This window comes from Triticum aestivum, chromosome 3D, assembly GCF_018294505.1.
Source record: "Triticum aestivum cultivar Chinese Spring chromosome 3D, IWGSC CS RefSeq v2.1, whole genome shotgun sequence".
In the NCBI taxonomy this organism is placed as follows: Eukaryota; Viridiplantae; Streptophyta; class Magnoliopsida; order Poales; family Poaceae; genus Triticum; species Triticum aestivum.
Window position 1 is genome coordinate 389,418,675 of NC_057802.1, and position 8,782 is coordinate 389,427,456.

Sequence of the window (8,782 nt, forward strand, 5' to 3'; positions counted from 1 at the left end):
GATCCTTAAATCAGTTGTACCAACTGTTTCAAGTCCCGGGGGCTACTGGTCTATAATTATCATATTTGGACAATGCAAACTTACCCGTGTATCTTTCAAATATTGGTCTGTGGCTCTGGCAAGCCCGTCTCGAGCAGCTCGGATGTATGCATCAGCCGAGCTGAAGGCATTGAATGCCTCCTTTCTAAAGCCGGGGTCGCGTAGAACAGCCCACCGGCGCCAATGATTCATGGAGCTCTCCACTTCCGAGTTTGTCATGGATACATCATCCAAATCCTCTGCCAACGGACAATCCGGCGTCACTCCCGTATCAGCCCCCGTCTTTACGACAGGGTCTGGAACCTGACTGTTGGGAGTGTGATCGGCAGGACCCCCGGACATAGTCCGGTGAATGTTTCTCCTGATATGGCACAAGCGGGCAATGTCACAGTTGGTTGTGACTGCTGAGGGAGTCCTGGACTAAGGGGTCCTCAGGCGTCCAGCCTGTTGGACATGGGCCGGACTAATGGGCTGTGAAGATACGAAGACCGAAGATTCTCGCTCGTGTCCGGATGGGACTCTCCTTGGCGTGGGAAGCAAGCTTGGCGATCAAATATGAAGATTACTTTTCTCTGTAAACGACTTTGTACAACCCTAGCCCCCTCTGGTGTCTATATAAACCGGAGGGCTTAGTCCGGATCGGAAGATACACAATTATAGTCATAAAGGCTAGACTTCTAGGGTTTTAGCCATATCGATCTCGTGGTAGATCAACTCTTGTAATACTCATATTCATCAAGATCAATCAAGCAGGAAGTAGGGTATTACCTCCATAGAGAGGGCCCAAACCTGGGTAAACATTGTGTCCCCCGTCTCCTGTTACCATCGACCTTAGACGCATAGTTCGAGACCGCCTACCCGAGATGCACCGGTTTTGACACCGACAATGGTGCTTTCATTGAGAGTTCCACTATGCCGTCCTCAAAAGGTTTGATGGCTCCTTCAATCGTCAACAACAATGCCGTCCAAGGGGAAACCTTCCTCCCCGGACAGATCTTCGTGTTCGGCGGCTTCGCACTGCGGGCCAACTCGCTTGGCCATCTGGAGCAGATCGAAGGCTACGCTCTTGGCCATCTGGTCAGATTTGGGAGCTTGAACTACGTCACGGATATCCGCAGAGACTTGATATTCGACGGATTTGATACCACGGCAGTCGCTCCTCGTCGCCACGATGAACATGACTTAAATCTGTCATCGGGCCATGCCTAGGAAATTGCACCTGTAACTACTCCAGCCCTAGATCCGGAGCAGATCGCGCCATCCGAGGACGGGAAGCTCAACCCCGCCATGGAAGTCGCAGATTCCACGGCATTGGAGCCGCACACAGACGTAACCTGGAGTGATGTCTTTGTCACCGGAACCTCGGACTCGTTTCCGGCGATAAGTTCCGAACTGTGTGCGTCCGCGTATGTCGAGCTGGATCAGTCATCGATTGCCGAATTCAGCGCCGCGGACATCTTTCGGCACTCGCCTTTAGGCGACGCGCTGAACTCATTAAAAAATCTATCCTTAGCGGGGGACTCACAGCCGAACTATATCCGGTTTGAACTGGAGGCAGACTACGGGGAATTTCGCTTCCCACCCGCCACCCACTACATAGCCACTGTCGAGGAATTAACCGACATGCTCGATTATGGCTTCGAAGACATCAACGGTATGGATGACGATGCAGATGAGGAGCATGGCCAAAACCCACCGTTTACCGGACACTGGACGGCCACCTCTTTCGTACGACGTGTACATGGTGGATACAACTAAAGAACCTAACAACAACGACAAAGAAGATCCAGTCGAGGATAAACCTCCTAAGACACAGCCCAGACACCGGCGTCAGCGGCGCCACTCTAAGTCACGTCGTGCAAAAGACAGCAATACCGGCACCGGAGAAAACAATACTCCGGACGATGCCGAAGAGAATGAAGAACCTGTCGGGGCAACCTCCGAACAGGATGAATGGGAAGACGAGCACGTTAGCCCTGATGAATAGGCCATACACGAAGACTCGGAGAACAGTAATTATCTTTCGATCTCCGAGGACGAGGAGAGCCTCAGCATTAAGGATTTCATCGTGCCTGAGGAACCTCTCGAGCAGGAGCGCTTTAAACGCAGGATAACAGCCACTGCAAGGAGCCTGGAAAAGAAACAGCAGCAACTTCAACCTGACCAAGACCTGCTCAACGATAGATGGACAGATATCCTAGCAGCCGAAGAATACAGCCTCAAGCGCCCAACCAAGGGTTACCCGAAGCGCAGATTGCTTCCTCAGTTCGATGAGGAGGCGACTGAACCTACACCACGCTGTCGGGACAATGCGGCTGATCGACCACAACGCGGCCGGGATAAAGCGGCAGCTCAAGCCGAACAGCAGCCCGCCTCACCCCAATGAAAAAACAGAGATGAAACAGCTCAGGGTCATACATACGACTCTCGGCAGGACCTGGACAGTATAGCAGGACACACCAGATCGATCTATAGATCGCGAGGACGTGCCTCAACACGCAACGTCGGCTACCTATTCGGACATGACAAGTCTAGTCACGCCTGGGCCGAAGACCGCAGACGGACTCCATTTGAGCTGCATCGCGAAGAGGCGCCGCACACCCAATCTGCTTCACCGATGAAGTAATGGAGCATGAATTCCCAGAAGGGTTTAAACCCGTGAATATCGTATTATACGATGGAACAATTGATCCCGCGGTGTGGATCGAGGATTTTCTTCTCCATATCCATATGGCCCACAGAGATGACCTCCACGCCATTAAATACCTCCCGTTAAAACTCAAAGGACCAGCTCGGTACTGGTTAAACAGTCTGCCGGAAAACTCTATTGGCAGCTGGGAGGACATGGAAGACGCCTTCCACGACAACTTCCAAGGTACATATGTACGGCCACCAGATGCCGATGACTTAAGTCACATTGTCCAGCAGCCCGGAGAGTCAGCCAGGAAGCTCTGGACTAGGTTCTTAGTTAAAAGGAACCAAATCATCGACTGTCCGGACGCAGAAGCCCTAGCGGCCTTCAGACACAGTGTCCGGGACGAGTGGCTCGCCCGCCACCTCGGTCAAGAAAAACCAAAATCCATGTCAGCCCTTACCGCTCTGATGACCCGCTTTTGCGTGGGAGATGACAGCTGGCTCGCTCGTAGAAGCAACAACGCCAGCGATCCGGGCACTTCCGAAGTTCGAGACGGCAATGGAAAACCACGACGCAATAAACACAAACATGGTAATACTAATGAGGCAACGCACGACACAGCGGTCAACGCCGGATTCAGCGGCCCCAAACTGGGTCAACGGAAAAAGTCATTTACGGCAAATAGAGACGGACCATCCAAATTAGACAAGATATTGGATAGGCCATGCCAGATTCACGGCCACCCGAATAAACCAGCTAACCAGACCAACAGAAGCTGTTGGGTCTTCAAACAGGCCGGCAAGTTAAATGCCGAACACAAGGGGAAGAGGCCACCCAGCGATAACGATGACGAAGAGACTCGCCAACCAAACACCGGGGGTCAGAAGCAATTTCCCCCCAAAGTAAAAATAGTGAATATGGTATACGTGACACACAACTCCAGAGGGGAGCAGGAAAGGCACTCCCCCCGGACTGAGGATCATACTACGGCAACCTCAGCAAAAGTACAAAGCGGTCTTATTAAACCGCGTACCTCGTTGGCCATTAAGCCACTGGTCTCCATGCAACAGGATCGACCAATTTCGAAGCTGGACTAGCAGTTTTGCTTCCGCCGTCCTCCCCATATATCCGCGAAATCGGTACCGCGCATACATAACTATGCACTTAAGATAACCAGGGCATCGACGGAAGCAATATACGGACGAGCCTGCAAGTACTCCCGTAAACCTCTTTTTTCTTTTCTAACTACTCTTTTCTTTTTATTATCCTTTACCACAGGTGGCTCAAAGGCGGGTCATCCCACGGACTCTATTGAAGTTCGGGTTCATATACTCACCCAAAGGCTATTCCCGTCAAGGAACCCCTTCACCGAGGACAGGCGGCGCAGATGTGCGACAGGAGGTCCAAAATAACTTTTTGTAGACCACACTCTCTATCTTGAGCCTGTAAGGTACCTTTTTCCTCGGCCTTCGACCCCCGACATGTCAAATAGCCGGGGTCGCGGCTTTGTCATCTATAAAATAACAATTGGCATATCACTCAGGTCCCAGTGAACATAAACCGTATTCGGTATTCGTTTTTTTCTAAAGAACCGAATTTGGCTCCTGTAGTTGTTTCACACATACACCTCGGCATAACCTGCCAGGGGCTCGGTATGGGAACAAATGAGTTGCCGACAAGTCCGAACAGCTTTATAGCGTACTTCGGCGTCGCGAGTTTGGCCTTATATGCATCAGCTTCGAATCATGTCTTGGGTCAATATTGGGTTGCCCGGCTCCTATGCTTGCTACCTTACGTTCCGCTCTATCGGCTAGGGTAGTAAAGGGAGAACTACTACGATTGTGCTTCCGGTTCATCTGGTCAAGCACCTCAGTAGAGAAAGCCGAAAACTGACTGTCATGATGCGGCGAGAGCTGGTCAACCACTCGATGACTTATCGGAATCTTTCGTGATTCCCTCCGTATTATACGAAGGACCTTTTTCTTCAGGTCATATATGTAACGCGCCGTATTGGAATAAGCCGTACACATACCGGGGGCTATATCATAGTCCCACCATAAAACTCCTATGGCTAAGTGAAAGTGTTAACGCCCTATAGTCCGATTGCCTAGTTCACCGCATTGACACCTCCTTAATGGACCAAGACGTTGGGTTAAGACTGATCAAATGCTTTTCCGAACACACCCGTACTTCATATGAGGGGGCTGCAGCCGACGACTGGAAAACTTTCAGATTAAAACAAAAACAGCCGCACAGGAGGAACAAAAGTTTTAGGAGAAACTACATAAAATAGCCTTATTATAATATTGTTTTTACAAATTTCCATACATCTCACTCGAATACCATGTTTTTCGAGCATTGACCCTCTATCAGGCGGGCACCCTCCAGGACATCTTCGAAATAATGCTCTGGTGCATGATGGTCCTTGCGCTTGGGTGGACCCTTCGCTGCAACATCAGTGGCCTTCATCTTTGCCCAGTATATCTTGACACGGGCAAAGGCCATCCGTGCACCTTCTTCGTCCATGAGTTGTTTCAACCCATAATAATCTTTTTGTTGGAGTTATCTTGGATTATATTTCACCTACAGCCTTCCCTAAGGAATGTTGCTACTACGGTGCTTATCAATGATCCAAGTTTTCTCCTCTCCTCTCGGCGAAAGAAATGTTCTTCTCTTCGTTGATCTCAAGCAAGCAATTGTTTCCTTTGGTGGTTGGTCGTCACCTCATAATTTTGAGATGTTTTCCATGATGCCACAACAAGCTTGTTCTTTTCGTTGTTGATTTTCCCAACAACTCTGTTCAATCCTTCTTTTTTAAGGATGCTTTTCAAATTCAATTGTGGTAGAAGATATCATTTTCTTCTCAATTCTTTCCTTTCCAACGATCCAACTTCTATTCTTTCGTTCCGGAGGCATTGTGATGTTGCTCTCTTCACTCATCATCTCGGATTGTGAGGACCATGTTCTTTTCGTGCTTATCCATTCAACCGGAGTGTCGTGTCCTCTTTTCAAGTATCCTCTCATCTTGTCAAGATCATGTTCAATTCCTTCCATTTACAGTCGGAGTGCTGCCCAAATTATATCATTCTTATTCCTTCTCTATCTTGTTTTAACCGGAGTGGTTTCAATATCTATCTTGTCACTTAACCTCAAGGTTCTCGTAATGTTCCTTGTTCCTCTCATGTAACGGAGTGTTCTCAACTTCATTCATCTCCTCCGTACTCTTTCCTTGAAATTGTTTAACCTCTCAAGGTTCGTGGGTTCACTCGTTTGTCAAAAAAGCAACTTGGTTTTACCTCTTGCTCTTCCGCTTCTCCCCGGTGCCATCCTAGATCTCGGGACGAGATCCTCTTGTAGTGGTGGAGTGTTGTAACGCCCCGAGACCGGCGCTCCAGATGCCTTCCATGGTTTCCGAGATTCGTCGTGTGATTTGGTTTGTTTGTTGCATTTCATCATGACATCATCCGCATTGCATCGGCACTCGTTGCCATCATTGTTTTTAAAACCTGCATCCGCTCATAGTTGTCGCGTCCCTCCTTGTTTTTGATCACCGTTCCGAGACCAACCTTGTTCTTCATTTTCCCTCTTGCCTAAACCGGAGTCTCTCTGTACAGTGCTCGAACCTCTCGCGCGCGTCCGAAAGCTGTCCCGAACCCGATTCGTTGGATTCGGATCATCCCCAAACATCTCTAAAACATCACCTTTTTCTTATTTGGACTCCCTAACCTATTTTATCTCGACCATTCGATTTCGATCGGATGATCCAAACCCCCTCTATTTTCCCTATATATAGTCAAACCTTAATCCATTTGAGACCAGACCCTAGAATCTAGGGGAGCTGTCCCATCTTCCCCGTCGTCCGCCGCCACCCCCTGTCCAAATCCTCCTCGGAGTCCACATGGAGCCAACCACAGCCACCAACCTTCCTCCTCGTCCAGCCACCACCCAACCTCCAGATCCATCCATCTGGACCCTTGGATAGAGATCCAACATCCAGGAGGTGCTCCCTGCAACTCCCGCAAGCCCCCTCCTTCCATGGTTCCGCTCCACGCCCGAGCTCGTCCTCGAGCACGACGCCGCCCTTGCCGACCGTCGTCGACTAGGCCAGTGCTCCGCCGTCCCGCGCCCTTCCCTCTCCTTCCTTTTCCCCATCTCGTTTCTTCTCCCCCTCTCATGGTCTCTCTCTCTCCCGTGGATCACAGGGACCCCGCCGCCACCGTTCGAGCTCTCCGGCCGGATCTCCCTCTCTGCCGCCGGGAACGAGCTCTCCACGCCCGGATCCGCTCCTCCTTCGTCGTGCCAAGTACTGGAGCCGCACGTCGCCACCAGGGAGCCGTCGCCCCGCCAAGTCCCTCGACCCGCCTCTGCTCGCATGCTTCGCCAGCGCCAATCCTCGCTCGTGTTGACCGCACCAACCGCCTCGACGTCGTCCAAGCTCCGGACCTCACCTTGCCTGCGCCTCCCCGTCGGTTCCCTCGTCGCCTCCCCATGCCTGAGAGCCCACGTCGGCCATCTTCCTCGCCGTAGTGCCCCGCCTTGGCCTGCCTTGACCCGACTCCTGCCTCCTCTGCAACCGGGACGAGCTCTGCTCGTCGTGGTAGTGGTCGTGTTGACCGCTGCCTCTCCAAGCCGTGGCCCAGGCCCAGCTCTCCTCTGCTTCCCCGCCGACCTGTTGGCCCAATGTGAGCAGCCGCCAAACCCTCCTGTTTACTGTTGGGCTAGCCAGTTTCGGCCCATGTCCTATTTTTTTCCTCTGGACGAATTTAGCTATTTATCCAGAGTTTACAGTTTTGCAGAAAAACCCTCATGTTCATGCATTTAATAACTCAACAACCGTGCATCGGATTAAAATGTTTTAAATATGTAAAATGCTTAGAATTTCATCTAGTTTCATAATATCCAACTCTCATCCATGTTTAAAATGTTTAAACTTGCTGTTTGTTTAATTTTGCATAAAGAGCATGTTAAAATGAATTATTTCATAACTAATTAACCGTAGCTCCAAATTAAATGTCCTTTATATGTAAATGGGGTGGAAAAATGCCTAGTTTAACATGGTGCACTTTGTTTTACTGTTTAATAACATTAAAATTGTGTTTAGGGGAGAACAGTAGCGAATTCAAAATACGCATATGGGGATTTTCCGGAATTGTTGTTTGTTATTCCGGCCTCATTTAAACGCCTAAATAGGTAGCTTTCATATGCTTCACCCCTTGCCATGTTTAATAACATTTAATATTGTTGGGTACATAAATGAGAGAGAACTAAATAATTGATGTGGTGTTTCGTCAATATGCAACTCGTTGCATATTGAGCTCCACTTAATTTGTAGTATTGTTTGTGCACTTTGCCTTGCCATGCCTACTTAAACCAGACATGCATCATACTTGATTGTGCATCATGCCATGTTTATGCTTGTGTGTTTACCATGTCGTTTGCTTCGTTCCAATTTGCTTCTCTCGTTAGCTTCGGTTTCATTCCGGAGTTGTGAGGATTCGTTTGACTACGTCCGTTTGTCTCCTTCATGGACTCGTTCTTCTTCCTTGCGGGATCTCAGGCAAGATGACCATACCCTCGAAATCACTTCTATCTTTGCTTGCTAGTTGTTCGCTCTATTGCTATGCCGCGCTACCTACCACTTGCTATACCATGCCTCCCATATTGCCATGTCAAGCCGCTAACCATCCTTTCCTAGCAAACCGTTGTTTGGCTAAGTTACCGCTTTTGCTCAGCACTTCTTATAGCGCTGCTAGTTGCAGGTGAAGATGAAGTTGGTTCCATGTTGGAACATGGATATGTTGGGATATCACAATATCTCTTATTTTAATTAATGCACCTATATACTTGGAAAAGGGTGGAAGGCTCGGCCTTATGCCTGGTGTTTTGTTCCACTCTTGCCACCCTAGTTTCCGTTATACCGGTGTTACGTTCCTTGATTTTGCGTTCCTTACGCAGTTGGGGATTTATGGGACCCCCTTGACAGTTCGCTTTGAATAAAACTCCTCCAGCAAGGCCCAACCTTGGTTTTACCATTTGCCTACCTACCACCTATACCTTTCCCTTGGGTTCTGCAGACCTCAAGGGTCATCTTTATTTTAACCCCCCCCC